The 18,594-nt window shown below is 44.7% G+C and overlaps 2 pseudogenes across 1 annotated transcript in view; both read left to right on the forward strand.

Annotated features, from left to right (window-relative positions):
- The window catches only part of Nid2-ps16 (nidogen 2, pseudogene 15), a 1,080,338-nt pseudogene that overhangs the window by 903,985 nt on the left and 157,759 nt on the right, over positions 1-18,594 (forward strand).
- Positions 9,255-10,212, forward strand: LOC147995365 (18S ribosomal RNA; annotated as a pseudogene; the record flags this gene model as incomplete).

Raw genomic sequence — 18,594 nt, forward strand, 5'->3', positions numbered from 1 at the left:
CAAAGATAAGAATGACATGGTCATTTGATTAGACGCTGAAAAAGCATTTGACAAAGTTCAACACCCCTTCATGATAAAAGTCCTGGAAAAATCAGAATTTCAAGGCCCATATCTGTACATAGTAAAAATAATATGCAGCAAACCAGTAGCTAACATCAAACTAAATGGAGAGAAAATTGAAGCAACCTAACTAAAATCAGGAACTAAACAAGACTGCCCACTCTCTCCCTACTTATTCAATCTAATAGTCAATGTCATAGCCAGAGGAATCACACAGTGAAAAGAGGTCAAAGGGATACAAATTTGAAAGGAAGAAATCAAATTATCACTATTTGCAGATGATATGATAGTATAGTTATGTGACCCCAAAAGTTCCACCAGAGAACTACTTAACCTGATAAACAACTTCAGCAAAGTGCCGGGGTATAAAATTAACTCAAACTATTCAGTAGCCTACTTCTATTCAAAGGATAAACAGGCTGAGAAAAAAAATTAAGGAAATGACACCCTTCACAATATTCCCAAGTAATATAAAATATCTTGGTGTGACTTTAACCAATCAACGAAAGATCTGCATGACAAGAACTTCAAGTCTCTTAAGAAAAAAATTGAAGGGTTGGGGGTTTAGCTCAGTGGTAGAGTGCTTGCCTAGGAAGCGCAAGGCCCTGGGTTCGGTCCCCAGCTCTAAAAAAAGAACCAAAAAAAAAAAAAGGGGATTAAAAAAAATAGAAAAAAAAAAGAAAAAAATTGAAGAAGAACTGAGAAAATGGAAATGTCTTCCATGCTCATGGATTGGCAGGATTAATATAGTAAAGATGGCCATTTTGTCAAAAGCAATCTATAGATTCAATACAATCTCCATCAATATCCCTACTCAATACTTTGTAGAGATAAAAAGAGCAATTTGCAAAACCCAGGATAGCGAAAACTATACTCAACATTAAAAGAACTTCTGTGAGAATCACCATCCCTGACTTCAAGCAGTATTACCGAGGAATCGTCATAAAAACTGTATGGGATTGGTACAGAGACAGAGAGATAGATCAGTGGAATAGAATTGAAGACCCAGAAATAAACCCACACACCTATAGTCACTTGATCTTTGACAAAGGAGCTAAAACCATCCAATGGCAGAAAGATAACATTTTCAACAAATGGTGCTGGTACAAGTGGAGGTCAGCATGTAGAAGAATGCAAATTGATCCATTCTCATTACCATGTACAAAGCTTACGTCCAAGTGGATCAAGGCCCTCCACATCAAACCAGATACACCTACACTAAGAGAAGAAAAAATGAAGAAGTGACTCGAACACATGGGCACTGGGCAAAATTTCCTGAACAAAATGCCAATGGCTCATGCTCTAATATCAAGAATCTACAAATGGGACCTCATAAAGCTGCAAAGCTTTTGTAAAGCAAAAGACAATGTCAATAGGATGAAATGGCAACCAACAGATTGGGAAAAGATCTTTACCAATCCTACATCTGATACAGGGCTAATATCTAAAACATACAAAGAACTCAAGAAGTTAGACTCCAGAGAGTGAAATAACCCTATTGAAAATGGGGTACAGAGCTAAACAAATCATTCTCAGCTGAAGATTATCGAATGGCCAAAAAAAAGCTAAAGAAATGTTCAACATCCTTAGTCATCAGGGAAATGCAAATTAAAACACCCCTGAAATTTTACCTCACACCATTCAGAAAAGCTAAAATAAAAAACACAGTTGACAGCAGATGCTGGGGAGGATATGGAAAAAGAGGAACACTCTTCCATTGTTGGTGGGATTGCAAACTGGTACAACCACTTTGGAAATCAGTCTGGAGATTCCTCAGAAAATTGGAGATTGCACTACCTGAGAAACCAGCTATACCTCTCTTGGGCATATACCCAAAATATGCTCCAACATACAACAAACACACATGCTCCACTATGTTCATATCAGCCTTATTTATAATAGCCAGCAGCTGGAATGAACTCATATGCCCTTCAACAGAGGAATGGATTCAAAAAAGTGGTACATCTACACAGTGGAGTACTACTCAGCTATCAAAAACAATGACTTCATGAAATTCATAGGCAAATGGAATGAACTAGAAAATATCATCCTGAGTGAGGTTACTCAATCACAGGAAAACACACTTGGTATGCACTCATTGATAAGTGGATATTATCCAAAAAGCTCAAATTACCCAAGGTGCAATCCACAGACCACAGGATGCTCAAGAAGAAGGATGACCAAAATTCAGATGCTCCCACTCCTTCTTAAAAAGGGATATATATATATATATGTATATATATATATATATATATGTATGTATATATGTGTGTGTATATGTGTTTATGTGTGTGTATGTATATATGTGTACATATATGTATATATGTATATATAGATGTATACATATATATGTATATATATGTATACTAGATAAGATTGATGAAGTTATCAAATGCATCTTGAAAGGAGCCGGATATAGATCTCTCCTGAGAGACACATCCAGAGGATGTCCATTACAGAAGTCAACGCTAGCAGCAAACCACTGATCTGAGAACAAGACCCTCGGAGGGAATTAGACAAAATATTGAAACAGTTGAAGGAGCATGCAACTCCATCAAAACAACAATGCCAACCAAACAGAGCTTCCAGGGCCTAAACCAGTACCGAAAGACTATACATGGAATAATCCAGGGCTCCAACCGCATACATAGCAGAGTATAGACTTGTTGGAGCACCAGGGGAAGGGGAAGCCCCTGGTCTTGCCAAGGTTGGACCCCCAGTGAAGGGGAATATGGGGGGGGGATAAAGTGGATGTATTGGGGGAATACCTGTATGGGGAGGGGGATGGGAGGGAATGGGGGCTTATATACAGGAAATTGGGAAGGGGAATATTGTTTGAAGTGTAAGTAAAGAAATATATCTAACAAAAATTTTTAAAAAATTAAAATTTAGGAACCAAGAAGATGCCAATGCCAGTTCTAGCTATAATGTTTAGGTCCCGAAATGGAGAAGGGGTGTTAACAAAAGTGAAGATACTGACCACCTTTTGATTTTCAGGCAAGTGGCCACAAATAACTTGAGCCTTCTATATTTATACAATGACAATTGTGCTTACCCAAGCAGTGATATCATTGCTTACATTATTAAAAGAAATCATAATATCCACATTTCAAAAGCTCTGTCTTTACACAAATCCTCCAATAGTTCCCCTACCTCCTTCTCCCATTCCTTGGATCAGCACCACCTAAACTTATTTTGCATTAAAAAGCACAATTTCAGCAAGACAAAAGAGATGTCTGGCCAGGCTTGTCGTGTAAACAGGAAGACTTACCTGTCTGGTAGCAAACATGGTTACATTGTTATGCATGGTGAGAGGCCGAATTAAACATTTGTTGGTAAACTATCTCTAGTCATTATCTTCTATCATAATTCCCTTTTTTTTTTAAATTAACTTGAGTATTTCTTATTTACATTTTGAATGTTATTCCCTTTCCCGGTTTCCGGGCAAACATCCCCCTAATCCCTCCCCCTCCCCTTCTTTATGGTTGTTCCTCCCCCCCCCCCATTACCGCCCTCCTCCCAACAATCATGTTCACTGGGGGTTCAGTCTTAGCAGGACCCAGGGCTGCCCCTTCCACTGGTGATCTTACTAGGATATTCATTGCTACCTATGAGGTCAGAGTCCAGGGTCAGTCCATGTATAGTCTTTAGGTAGTGGCTTAGTCCCTGGAAGCTCTAGTTGCTTGGCATTGGTGTTCATAAGGGGTCTCTAGCCCCTTCAAGCTCTTCCAGTTCTTTCTCTGATTCCTTCAACGGGGGTCCTAGTCTCAGTTCAGTGGTTTGCTGCTGGCATTCGCCTCTGTATTTGCTGTATTCTGGCTGTGTCTCTCAGGAGAGATCTACATCCGGCTCCTGTCGGCCTGCACTTCTTTGCTTCATCCATCTTGTCTAACTGGGTGGCTGTATATGTATGGGCCACATGTGGGGCAGGCTCTGAATGGGTGTTCCTTCTGTCTCTGTTTTAATCTTTGCCTCTCTATTCCCTGCCAAGGGTATTCTTGTTCCCCCTTTTAAAGAAGAAGTGAAGCATTCACATTTTGATCATCTGTCTTGAGTTTTATGTGTTCTATGCATCTAGGGTAATTCAAACATTTCATAATTCCCTTTTAATTGCAGACAGACAAGTTCAATTTACAAAGCAGATCTTCTAGACATCTTTCTAATATATAGATCTTTGTAAGATGTAATCATTCTAAGAGCCATTTTCAAGTCTCTATCAATCCAACATAATCTCTGCATTTTCCATGTCTCTACTGATCAGATATAGCTTCTTAAAAACAGTTATGTAAGCAGGACCTACCTCTCTCCACAACTGACACAGACTTGCTCAGTGTGACTGAGTACTTCTCTAAAGATATGATTATAAGTCTCAAATTCCCAGGATTTATGGTAACATCTGGAGGATTGATAGATACAAAAAGAGGTGAAGAACATTTTATCCCTTGAAAGAGTTTTGAGAAAAATGTAGAATCATCCACAGTGACTTAGCCTGTGTGACTCCAGATGACCTTGTCCACGACTGATGAAGTGATACAATTTTGATAATGACTATATGCAGTACAATGAAGGAATGGAGAGCTTGTAGGGCATGCAAACTTGGTACTAAATAGAAAGGCCCGCAAATTTCCCTTGTCAACTGAGAAGTGGTTTAAATGAACTTGCCACAGTAGAATCCTGTCACTGAAGCACTCATATGCTATTCCTTGCAGCAGCTACATGGCCACTGCCAGAAAGAGGTAGCACCTCTGCTAAATTATTTCTGGTACATGCATGAGGATCTGAGTGCAGTCTCCAGAGAACATGTAAAAAGTCATGGGACTGTGTTCCAAGCTAATCATCCTGGTGCCTGTGAAATGGAGAAGAAGAAACCCTGTGGCTTGACAGAGCCCAAGTCTAGCTGTATTGTTAATTCCATGGTCAGCTTGAGACCATGTCACAAAATCAATACAGTAGGGAGTGACTGAGAATGATACCCAGTATTGATCTTTGACCTCCTTATTCACACCTGTGGACATGCACCTGCAGACACATGTACCCCCACACAAACATGTACACACAAAGTACTGCGACCTTATAAGCAGACTCAAGCCTCTTTAGAAAGTTTCATGTCATTTTTTACCCTGCAAGATCTCTCATACAGCATACTGTTCCTTATTGTTTGCACTTTATCTTTTTTTAGTTTTAGATATATTATGCCCACTGTCTATCATAATGAATTTCATCTTTAAAAATAACCTCAGAATCATTATATTCATTCAGCCTCCTTGTCTTTAGGCAACAGAAATCATTTTTTTTAACTTATTTTTACAGGAGACTGGAGAGATGACGGAGAAGTTAAGAACATGTACTACTTTTGAAGGAGACCCATGTTAGATTCAAGGAACAAGATGACTCATAATCACTGGTAATTTCAGTTTCAGGGACCCAATACTCTTCCTTTTCTAGCCTCCACAGGCAACCCTATACATCCAAATACTCACACATAATTTAATAAAGACACACCCCCCCACATACACACGTTTACAATTTAAATTATTTTCTGGCCTTATTTTTTTTTTTACTAGGACAAAGAGGGAAAAAATATTCAATCTACTTCAAATTTCTGAATGGGAACAACATTTGCCTTCTCAATAGGAGACAAACCCCTCCAGATTTAGAGGCATCTAAATCCAACTTGACACAAGTGTCCATCATATACATTAATGTGTCTTTTGAATTGTCTTTTACTTTTCCATAATGGGTATTGCTTACAATTGTGTTGCTGCAGATTTGGTTTTACCACAGGCTTCTTTGATGGTCTGAGCTGTTTTGATTTTAATTTCTTCTCCTCTCTCAATTAGCTTCTCACCCTACATTGTTATTCTATCTTACCATTCATTTTATAACATCCATGCTCCATAAATTTGAAGAAGATAACAATTGCTGCTTAAAGTGTACTTCTTTTCCTTATAGTCACTCTATTGAAAAACATAGACTTTTGCCTTTAATTGTTGTTTTGTTTCTTTGACACAAGCTTTTTCCTTGAGTATAATAATATTGTTTTAGTCTTTTAAATTTATCCTTTCCAAGTAAGACAATAGAAAATTTGTGCGGGTGCTTTGTAAATGAATATGAGGATGATTCCTCTTGTCTATGTTTTGATGTCTTCTACATTTGAAAAATGAGTGCTGATTCAGCAACTAAATCCTACACAGGCAACCACTCTGGAGAGTCCAGTGGAGGTATTCCATGACTCCTGATGGATGTCAGATGCCCTTGGACTCATGCACTTGACATTTTTAACTAATATATTACCCTAAACCCAGGTTGTTGGGGTATTTTCTTTCACCCTCTACCTCATATCTCAGAAAGAATGAAGAATATCATATTGGAACAAGGTCACTTGATTCTATTTCACAATGTGACTAAGAAACCTGGAATCTCCTAGTAGTATTCCTGATTTGGTTATAAAGGAGAACATTTTGTTTTATTTCTCTAGTTACATTTAGTACATTTCAGTGTAGATGACTATTCCTCCACCATGCAAGGAAAGGTCCCTATAAATCTAAGTGATACAAATACAAGTGCTATTGTCTGGTCACCCTGGTTACACAATTCCACTGTGGAAAAGTCTCTGGAATCTACATGCCCCATATTTAAGTTTTTGATTCATCAATCTGAGTAATACATGTTCATGAGTCTGAACTTATAGTATCCAGGAGTTGTTTAGCTTATCTCTGCAAGACCAAGTTGCCTTCATATGAACTATATATGTATTCTTCTTTTAATTCTCAATATTATGTTCTGTTGCTCTGTAATACTAGGCAGAAGTTCCATGTATGTAATTTTTTTCTTGCTTCAGAAATGGGAGAAATGGAACACACATATGTATAGGAATACTTTCTCTAAGTCTGGGTATGTATCAGCTTTACAGAATTCTTACCATATCTCATGTCAATCTATATCCTTACCTTAATTTATGCATATATTTTAAATCCTATATTTATAGAATTCTAATTTTCTGATTCTTTTAGTTGAGTATTTGCACACATGTGGATGACGGACTACAATTTATGGCATTCATTTCCTCCTTCCATTGTGTATGTCCCAAGGACCAAACCAAGGTTAACTGCCTTGGCAACAAATATCTTTACCTACTGAGCTATTTCACTCTTCCTAGCATATGTCATAATTTATTGTTGCAAGCCCAATTGCTACCCCATGCCAAAAAAGGAATGTTTTCTTGCTGGTGTGTGCTGTAATATAAAGCATTTCTTCAGATTAAGTCATTGTCCTCTTTAATACTCTATTATGATACATACAATATCTGTGGGCATGCAGAAACACATATACACACAAAATTTCACTGACATACACTGTCGGTGCCCAATGCCCGCACCGACACGGCACCGAGAATCGGGCGAAAGCCTGCGGGATTAAAGAAACACACACACACACACAGGTTATTATTAGCCATTTTTTTGTAAAATTTTTAATGATATCACTTCAATACACAAGCTTAGAGATATACACCCACAAACTCTCACCTACAAACCATATAGGAAGGTTTTTTATCAACGTGATATAAAACTAGAGATAACTTGGAAGAGGAAATCTTAACTGAGAAAAAAACTCTTCATAAGAATGTCCTATGAAAAAGCCTGTGGGCCCTTTCTTGATCAATAATTTTGTTGGAGGGCCCAGCTCACTGTAGGTTGTCCCACTCCTGGGTTTATTGTTCTAGCTTTTATAAAAACACAGGCTGAGCAAGCCATAAATATTGACTAATAAGCAATCTTCTTCCCATGTCTCTCTAACATTTCCTGCCTGCTTAATCACTGGGATATCTTCCCACCCTACCTGATGCAACTAGGATTTGTTTTAGTGATTTTGTGTTTTGGACTGATGGCTGCTAATGGGATCGTAAAATAAGACTTAAGTTGAATCTTTCAACGTTCTAGAAAATGTGTAGAATAATTTTATTCTAATACCCTCATCTTTGAGACACAGGACATCATATATGAAATGTCAGAAAGATTCTGCCATAAATATAGGCATCCTGAAAGGTTAATTCTTTACAACCAATAGGTCCAGGTAAGAACTAGGTAGATAAATATTAGCAAAATGATTGTACATTGTAAGGTTAGTTTATATAAAGAAGTAGCCATGTTTGAAAGTGTCATATAATTGAGGGCCAGATAAAGTAGTAATTCAAAGAAAAAAGTGACAGAATGTATCACAGATAAAATATGCCCAATTCACATGAGAACAGCTTAGGAGTAAGAGAATACACAAGAGTAGAGAAAGAGAGACAAAAATAGACAAAAGAAAGACAGAGAGAAGTAGAGTAAGAAAGAGAAGTTGTGGTGTGTGGCATGTGTTTACGGAAGTTTTCTGGACATGATTTTACAGATTCAGGTTCTGAGAGAACAAACTATTCACTGGGGATAATAGAAAAAGCTGGAGAATTAGAAGGATCCAGAAGATTGTAACACATTGTCCAAGTTAATGTGAGTCCACGTAGAACAACTCATGAAGATGCCAAGAGAAACCATATTGAATCAGTCAGCTTGGAAGGTTGGATTACATGGAGGCTAGAAGCTCCTAGTATTAGGTCTATAAATAGTAGAACAGAGGGAAAAAATACTCTGGCCTCAGCCTAAAGGACGGATTTGCATAGCTTGGGTAAGACTCTTATCTCATCACTTTATCTAAGAATAGAAAAGTGACACTCACTTAGAAAGACATACAGACAGACACACAGACAGACAGACAGAAGACACACATACACAGAGACACACAAACACACAAACATACAAACAGCGGTGTGGTGAGGGAGGGAAGAAGAGAGGGAGGGAAGAAGGGAGAATGCTTGCAGTCAACCATTGAGCTGAGAACAAGGTTCTAAAAAGAGGAGTTAGAGAAAGAACTGAAGTAGTTGAAGGGGTTTGCCACCCCATAAGAAGAACAATATCAACCAACCAAATCTCTGCCCTCCATCTTCCATGGATTAAACAACCATCCCAAGAATACACAAGGATGAGCCTATGGCTCCATCTGCATATGAAGCAGAGGATATCCTTTTCAGGCACCAGTGCCCTTGGTCCTGTCAAGGCTTGATGCCCCAGTGTAGGGAACTGTCAGAATGGGCAGGTTGGAAGGAGTGAGTGGGTGAATGAGGAACTGCCCTCAGAACAGGAGGCATGAGGGGAAGTAATAGCCGGTTTCTAGAGGGCAAATCAGGAAAGGGGATAATATTTAAAATGTGAATTAAAAAAAAATCCCCTCCCCCAATGAAAGAAAAAGAAAGAGAAATAGAGAAAGAAAAAGAAAAACAAATGGGGGTACATAACTAAACAGATGCCGACTGGCGATGGGGCGGCGTTATTCCCATGATAGTCAAGCATCTTCTGGGAAACCAAAGTCTTTGGGTTCTAGGGGGAGTATGGTTGCAAAGCTGAAACTTAATGGAATTGATGGAAGGGCACCACCAGGAGTGGAGCCTGCAGCTTAATTTGACTCAACACGGGAAACCTCACCCGGCCCGGACACAGACAGGATTGACAGATTGATAGCTCTTTCTTGATTCCGTGGGTGGTGGTGCATGGCCATTCTTAGATGGTGGAGCGATATGTCTGGTTAATTCAGATAACGAACTAGACTCTGGCATGCTAACTAGTTATGCGACCCCCTGAGCGGTTGGCATCCCCCAACTTCTTAGAGGGACAAGTGGCGTTCAGCCACCCGAGATTGAGCAATACAGGTCTGTGATGCCCTTAGATGTCCGGGGCTGCACGAGTGCCACACTGACTGGCTCAGCGTGTGCCTACCCTACAAAGGCAGGTGCGGGTAACCCATTGAACCTCATTCGTGATGGAGATCGGGGATTGCAATTATTCCCCATGAACGAGGAATTCCCAGTAAGTGCCGGTCATAAGCTTGAGTTGATTAAGTCCCTGCCCTTTGTACACAGCACCCTTCGCTACTACCGATTGGATGGTTTAGTGAGGCCTCAGATTGGATGGTTTAGTGAGGCCTCAGATTGGATAGTTTAGTGAGGCCTGATCGGCCCATGGCCCTGTCGGAGGGCTGAGAAGAAGGTCGAACTTGACTATCTAGAGGAAGTAAAGTCATAACAAGGTTTCTGTAGGTAAACCGGTGGAAGGATCATTAAAGGAGAAGGCCGAGGGGGTGTCTGGTCCTTTCTCGGGCCTGTGTGATTCCCTCCTCTCACCAGGAGGCGCGTCCCCGGTCCCGGTCGCATTCGTGGCGTGTGCCGCGGCCGGCTGGCCAAGTGAGCATTTCGGGAAAGGCGGGGGTCATTACAGAGCGGTGCGGGGAGGGTGTCAGGTCTGGTCGGTCGAGGGACCTCCTCCATTCTCTCTCTCTCCCTCGCTCGTCTGCCTATGTCCTTGCCTCCATGCGCCCGCCTCCGCCTCCACCACTGCTGCCTCTGTGGCCGGCGCCTCCCTTGCCCGCTGGCCAGCCAAGGCCCTCAGCATACAGAGGTCATTCTGCCTCTTTCTGGACCGGCTCTGTGATCTCATCTCGTGTGGACCGGGCGGCGGGGGCGTCGCGCCGCTGGGACTCTGCTGGTCTCCCGAAGTTCAGACGTGGGCGGCGTCCGGCGGTCGTCCACGTCCGGTGGGTCTGCATGGGCCTCCATCTCCCCGTCCACCGGTGCCGCGGGCCGGCCACCCTTCTCGTGGCTCATTCCTGCTTGCTTTGCCACTCCCGCTCCTGTCCTCGCCTTCTCTCCCCACCGTGGGGACACATCGGGGTGGGCCGGTCGGGTGCCTGGGCGCGAGAGGGGCCGTGTCACCCGGGTTGGTCATCACGCCTCTGGCCTGGTGGGAGGCGGGCCCGGCCCACTGGGTCCGTGCATACGCCGCCACCACGCTCCCGCCAGTGCGTGCAGAGAGAGCAATCTGCGAGGGTTGGACTAGGGGTGGGGGGGATACCACACCCGCCGGGGCCGGTCTCAGGTACCTCACCTCCCCCCCTCCCTCTTGTGGGGACTGTCTGCTCGGGCGCCAGCTGGTGTGACACTGTGGCGTCCATGCGCTGATGCGACTTGTCCCCGGGATGTGGGAGCTGGCCGGTGTAGAGGTCGCAGGCCCCAGCCTGGGACCCCGGTGCCCTGTCGCTCTCTTCTTCTTCTGTCCTCCCGTGGCCGCGTGCGCCCTCCTTTCCTCCTTCCCCTTTCGACTGCGACCTCAGATCAGAAGTGGCGACCCGCTGAATATAAGCATATTAGTCAGCAGAGGGAAAGAAACTAACCAGGATTCCCTCAGTAATGGCGAGTGAACAGGGAAGAGCCCAGTGCCAAATCTCCGCCGCATGCCGTGGCACGTGAAATGTGGCGTACGGAAGACCCACTCCCCGGCGCCACTCGTGGGGGACCCAAGTCCTTCTGATCGAGTCCCAGCCCTTGGACGGTGTGAGGCGGGTAGCGGGCCCAGGCGCGCTGGGCCGGGATCTTCCCGGAGTCGGGTTGCTTGGGAATGCAGCCCAAAGCGGGTGGTAAACTCCATTTAAGGCTAAATACCGGCACGAGATCGATAGCCAACAAGTACAGTAAGGAAAAGTTGAGAACTTTGAAGAGAGAGTTCAAGAGGGCATGAAACCGTTAAGAGGTAAACGGGTATGGTCAGCGCAGTCCGCCCAGAGGATTCAACCCAGAGGCACGCGTTTGGCTGTGCAGGTGATCCCGGCGGATTTTTCGCACTCCCCGTTCCTCCCGACCCCTCCACCCACGCGTTTTTCTCCCCCCTCCAAGCGTCCCGCCATCGCTGTTCCTCTTCCTCCCAACAGGGGGTTTGCGGGCGCTCAGGCAGCCGGCGCGGGAACGCAGGTGTGGCCAGGGGTGGGGTTGTTGGGTGACCGCCCCTCCCCCCCTGTTCAGTGACTGGCCACAGCCAGGCGCCCTTCCACCGTGGTGATGCCCGGAAACCAGCTACGGGACCCCTGGGAAGGCCCTATGGGGAAGGTGACTGGGGCGGCGGTGCGGCATCACCCGTGGGCCCCACACCACCCCGTCCCGAGTGTTACAGCACATCCTCTCCATACAGAAGACACTGACAGACAGACAGACAGACAGACAGACAGACACACACACACACACACACACACACACACAAATACATATTTAAATATTTAAAATGTTTAAAAAAAACAGTCTTCCTGTTTAACAGAGGTTTAAAGGGAAGTTGGCTGACAGAACATTTTTGTGGTTTTTTATTCTCTTTTTTACCAAATAGTAGGTAGATCTGTTGGCCCTTTTATTAAAAGCCAAAGTATTAAGTGGCGAGCCGATGTTTCAACTTTTCCCATTATGTTCCTTTCACGAAAACCAGGGAGTTGTTGTTTCTTTGGCTTTTCCTTTTTGAAACAAAATGAAAGGAGCTCTACCAGTTGGCCTAGTTTCCCTGTTCCTTTTCCCTCTGCCAGGGTATGCTCGATGAAATAAAGTAAATAAATGAAGATTCTAGTTATTTATTTGTTTGGGAGACACGAACCCTCTCTCAAGAGATACTTCCATCTCCCCCCTCCACACACACAAGGCCTCCTCCCTGTATGTGGGGGAAGGGGTAGGGGTGGACAGGAGCTAGCTGAGAGCAGGTGGGGTGGGGTGGGGCTGGAGAATGTGCATGTCTGTGAGGAGCTGTCCTCACATACTCCATTACAAGATGGCACCGGCATCCGGCAGAACGCATCTAGTAAAAAGGGCAATACGCAGGCGCCTGGTAACTTCCCTACTCAAAGGGACACGTACGCTTTGGTATGTCATCTGGCATAATTGGCAGCGACCAGTCAGAGAGTAACACGTCCTAGGTGAGGATAGTTTCCTATATAAGGGACGGTTATTCCTCACTCGGCGTCTCTGCATTGTAAGCTTATGCTCTCCCTCTCAAGAAGCATTAAAGCTTTTCTGCAGAAGGATCCTGTGTGTGCTGCGTCGTTCCTGCTGGCGAGACGTAGCGCGGGACATCTGGTGCCGCAAACCCGGGAAAGACCTCGCCATCGTCAGCACCTTCGGAGATCCCTTGGCGACAAGGAGGATTCAGAACTGCAGGCAGGTACGTTCGGAGAGGCAGGCCTCTCTTGGACTTTGGTCTGGGGTTGTCACCGCCTTGGGAAGGATTTGTTGAAGCTATACCCTACTCTTTCTTATTATTATGTTCTGTTTTCACCGTTTTCGCTGTTAAAAGGACGATCACAGCAGCTGAAGGCGCGTCTCAGTCTCACGTATATAAGTGAGCTTCGCGCAGCTCCCTTTTACCCTCGATTTTTACTGTTGAGGAGCAAGGATGCGATAAGGCCGACGTAGATAAGCGGCACTGTCCGGGGAGGCACGTGTAAGACTCCCGTACATAAGAGAGCAGCGTGTCCATCTCTACCCTTTCACCTCACGCCTTGTCAGACGGATGTAGATAAGCCGCCAGCGTTCCTGGCCCATCATGGGATCCTCACAGTCTGTGGTCACGGCCTTGGAAACAGTGTTAAAGCAGAGGGACATCAAAATTGGAGGAAGAACACTTAAAAACTTTGTGAAGGAGGTGGAGAGGGTGGCTCCTTGGTTTTCCTGTTCAGGCTCGTTTACAATTGCCTCATGGAACAAACTTGGAAAGGACCTTGAAAGAAAATTGGCGGAAGAGGATCTGCGCCTAGGGACCAAAGCTATATGGAAGCTGGTTAAGAATTGTCTAAAGAATGAAACGTGTAAGGCAGCAGTAGTAGAAGGTAGTCCGGGACAGTATGTCAGAAACCGAACGTAGTGAGAGGTTGGGTGCGCGCAAGAAAAAGGACGTCCTAAGAAAGAAAAAAGGCCCTCCCGGTAAGTCCGCAGACAAGGGAGTGTTGAAATTTTCAGATTCCAGCACTTCCTCCTCTACACATAAACCAGGAGGGGGAGCCAGCCTATACCCTGTGAAAGAGCTAGAAGTGCTGAACCTCGACAGTTCTGAAAGCTCTGAAAATAAAACCTTAGACTCAGAGGAGGAGGCCGAGCTAGATGAGGAAACAGCTAAATATGAGGAGGAAAGATATTACCCCGATGAATGTAGGGGAAGTAATAGAAGGCTTCTAGTGCGGCCGCCACCAACGGCGCCCCCTCCATATGAGACACGCTCAAGCGCCTTCTCACTAGTCCCCGAGAGGGTGAGAAGAAAGCTGAGTATGACATTTCCTCTCTTTGAGACTCCGGAGGGAGGACGGGTCCATGCCCCTGTTGAATATAATCAGATTAAGGAATTAGCGGAATCAGTTAGAAAGTATGGAGCCACGGCCAACTTTACTCTAACACAACTCGACAGGTTGGCCATGACGGCATTGACACCAGCTGATTGGCAGATGATTGCTAAGGCAGCCCTTGCCAGCACGGGCCAATACATGGAATGGAAAGCGCTCTGGTATGAGGCAGCCCAAACACAGGCCAGAGCGAATGCTACGGCCTTAATAACTGAGCAACAGGAATGGACTTTCGAACTCTTAACAGGACAGGGCCGCTTTGCAGCTGATCAGTCTGCTTACCACTGGGGCGCCTATGCTCAGGTCTCCAGCACGGCTATTAGAGCCTGGAAGGCACTGTCCAGGAGAGGAGGTATCGATAATCAACTTACAAAAATCATTCAGGGACCCCAGGAAAATTTCTCAGATTTTGTAGCTAGAATGACAGAGGCTGCAGGACGAATCTTTGGCGATCCTGAACAAGCAGCACCGCTTATAGAACAGGTCGTTTTCAAGCAAGCCACCCAGGAATGCTGAGCAGCCATAGCCCCCCGAAGAAATAAAGGGCTACAGGATTGGCTTAGAGTCTTCAGGGAACTTGGAGGGTCCCTAACTAATTCAGGCCTGGCGGCCGCCATTCTCCACTCCCAGCGACGCCACGTTAAAGGGACGGATAAAAGATCATGCTTTCCATGTGGGAAAACAGGCCATCTAAAAAGAGACTGCAGGATGACAAAAGGCGACAGGGGGTCTGCAACCCTCTGTGTCCGATGTGGCAAAGGCTACCATAGGGCTGACCAGTGCCGATCAGTGAGAGACATTAAAGGCAAAATACTCCCTCCTTTGGAGACTCGGCCTAATGAGATGTCAAAAAATGGGCTGGTGGGCCCCCGGTCCCAGGGCCCTCAAAGATATGGGAACCGCTTTCAAAGGGCCACGACCCTGGTAGAGGAGGTCCCCCAAGAGGCGACACAAAATTGGACCTGCATGCCGCCTCCGACTTCTTTCTAATGCCCCAGATGGGCATTCAGCCAATTCCTGCTCAGACTGTGGGGCCTCTATCCCCGGGAACCATAGGCCTTGTCCTTGGGAGAGGATCTCTCGCCCTACAAGGACTGATAGTCCATCCAGGCCTTGTTGAAGCTCAGCGCTCTCTTGATGTTCAGATTCTTTGTTCAAGTCCCGATGGGGTTTTTTCCATAAGTAAAGGAGATAGAATAGCACAGTTATTACTCCTTCCGTGCTTCCAGGCCACGATACAGGATACCAAGGGACCCATGGGGTCCACTGGTCATGATTCGGCATATTTGGTGGTTCACCTTAACAACCGCCCAAAATTGAGCTTAGAAATTAATGGAAAGAAATTCGAAGGCATACTGGATACTGGGGCTGATAAAAGTATAATTTCCTCAAAATGGTGGCCTCAATCACGGCCTACCACAAAATCTTCTCACTCGCTACAAGGATTAGGCTACCAGTCATGCCCTATGATCAGCTCTGCCACTCTAACTTGGACAACTGCCGATGGCCGACAGGGACAATTTATTCCTTATGTACTTCCCCTGCCTGTTAATCTTTGGGGGAGGGATGTTATGCAGACCATGGGACTGACCTTATCTAATGAATACCCCTCACAAGTGGCCCACATGATGTCAAGGATGGGCTATAAGGAAGGGAAAGGCCTAGGGCGATTAGAACAGGGTCGTTTCACGCCCATTGAACCGATCGCCAACCCCCATAAACAAGGCCTGGGTTTTTCCTAGGCGCCATTGGGGCAGCACGACCCATACCATGGAGGACGGAAGATGCGGTGTGGGTTCCCCAATGGCCATTAACCTCTGAGAAATTACAGGCAGCTACAGGACTGGTGGATGAACAATTAAGATTGGGACATTTGGAGCCCTCCACCTCTCCTTGGAACACCCCAATTTTTGTAATAAGGAAAAAAATCAGGAAAATGGTGACTACTCCATGACTTGAGGGCCATTAACGATCAGATGGAATCCCTTGGACCCATTCAGCGGGGCCTTCCTATACTCTCGGCCCTACAAAAAGATTGGAATTTGGTAATAATAGATATCAAGGATTGTTTTTTCTCTATTCTGTTTTACCCCACTGATAGGCCCAGGTTTGCTTTTACTGTCCCATCAATTAATCATACTGAACCTGATAAAAGATACCAGTGGAAGGTCCTACCTCAGGGCATGGCCAACAGCCCTACGATGTGTCAGTTATATGTTCAGGAAGCCCTCAAACCAGTCAGGGAGACCTATCCAAATTTACTGTTAATCCATTACATGGATGATATATTGAAGTGTCATAAAGACTTAGAATTACTCAAACAAGCCTATTCCTTATTACAAAAAACCCTTAAACAATGGGACTTACATATTGCTACAGAAAAGGTCCAAATTGCTGACACAGGTCATTTTCTAGGGTCCATTATTTTCCCTGATAAGATTATACCCCAGAAACTGGAAATCCGTAGAGACCACCTCCATACTCTTAATGACTTTCAGAAGCTCTTGGGAGATATCAACTGGTTGAGACCATTTTTGAAAATCCCTTCCGCGGAATTAAAACCTTTGTTCGAAATATTGGAAGGGGACGGCCACATCACCTCCCCTCGTGTGCTAACTCCCGCTGCAACCAAGGCCTTACTAAAAGTAGAAGATGCCATAAAACAGGCCCAATTGCAACGCATTGATTGGTTTCTGCCTTTTTCACTCTGTGTACTAGATATCAAGGATTTACCCACTGCAGTTTTATGGCAACAAGGTCCACTGTTATGGATCCATCCACATGCTTCCCCTGTGAAGATTATTGATTGGTATCCAGCCGCAGTAGGACATCTGGCTATTAAGGGCCTAAAAGCTGCCATCTGTCATTTTGGGACTCCACCCCAATCCTTGATTATCCCATATACACCCTACCAGGTCCAAACTCTAGCCGCTACCTCTGATGATTGGGCAGTGCTGCTCACATCCTTTACAGGGAAGATAGATAATCATTATCCTAAACACCCCCTATTGTGTTTTGCAAGATCACAACCTGTTGTTTTCCCTCGCGTCACATCCCACAGACCATTAAAGGAGGGGATAACAGTGTATACGGATGGGTCAAAAACAGGGGTGGGAGCATATGTGGTAAACTCCCAAGTATTCTCACGACAATATTTTGAAACCTCACCCCAAGTGGTAGAATGCCTAGTGGTCATGGAGGTCATTGAAAAATTCCAGGTTCCTCTAAATATTGTTTCAGATTCCTCCTATGTGGTTAATGCTGTTAGTATTCTTGAAACCGCCGGTATAATTAAAACCACTAGTAAGGTGGCAGATATTTTCCGAAAAATCCAAATTATCCTATTAAATAGAAGATTCCCTGTATACATTACTCATATACGGGCCCATTCTGGACTCCCTGGCCCAATGAGTTCAGAGAATGATTTGGCTGACAAAGCCACAAAAATGATAGCTGTGGCCCTGGCCTCTCCTTTAGAGGCCGCTAAAGCCTTTCATGGCAATTTCCATGTCACCTCAGAAACTTTACGCCGCCGCTTCTCTATAACTAGAAAAGAGGCACGTGATATAGTCACCCAGTGCCAACAGTGCTGCCAGTTCCTCCCAGTTCCTCACATCGGGGTCAACCCGAGAGGAATACAGCCATTGCAAATCTGGCAAATGGATGTTACTCATAATTCTACTTTTGGAAAATTACAGTATGTGCATGTATCTATAGACACATGTTCTGGCATTCTACATGCCATCCCACTTACAGGAGAAAAAACAACACATGTCATTCAGCACTGCCTTGAAGCATGGAGTGCTTGGGGAAAGCCAAAATGTATAAAAACTGACAATGGCCCCGCCTACACATCTCAAAAATTCCGTCAGTTTTGTGCTCAGATGCAGGTTACCCACCTGATGGGCCTGCCCTACAACCCTCAAGGACAGGGAATCATAGAGCTTGCTCATCGGACGCTCAAATCATATTTAATAAAACAAAGAGGGAGAATTATGATAGAACTCCCCCCAACACCCCGAGTGGCCACTGCTCTGGCCCTTTTTACCTTAAATTTTTTAAATCTTGATGAAGCTGGACAAACAGCGGCTGAGCGACATTGCTCAGAGCCCAAGAGGACAAAAGAATTAGTCAAATGGAAGGATGTATTGACAAATGAATGGAAAGGCCCGGATCCTGTTTTAATAAGATCCAGGGGAGCTGTCTGTGTTTTTCCACAGGACAATGAAAATCCCATATGGATCCCTGGACGACTTACTCGGAGCATCAAAGCAAGTGATCAAGAAGGGACTGGGACTCCTGCAC

The sequence above is a fragment of the Rattus norvegicus genome, chromosome 3 (assembly GCF_021556685.1).
Source record: "Rattus norvegicus strain SHRSP/BbbUtx chromosome 3, alternate assembly SHRSP_T2T, whole genome shotgun sequence".
In the NCBI taxonomy this organism is placed as follows: Eukaryota; Metazoa; Chordata; class Mammalia; order Rodentia; family Muridae; genus Rattus; species Rattus norvegicus.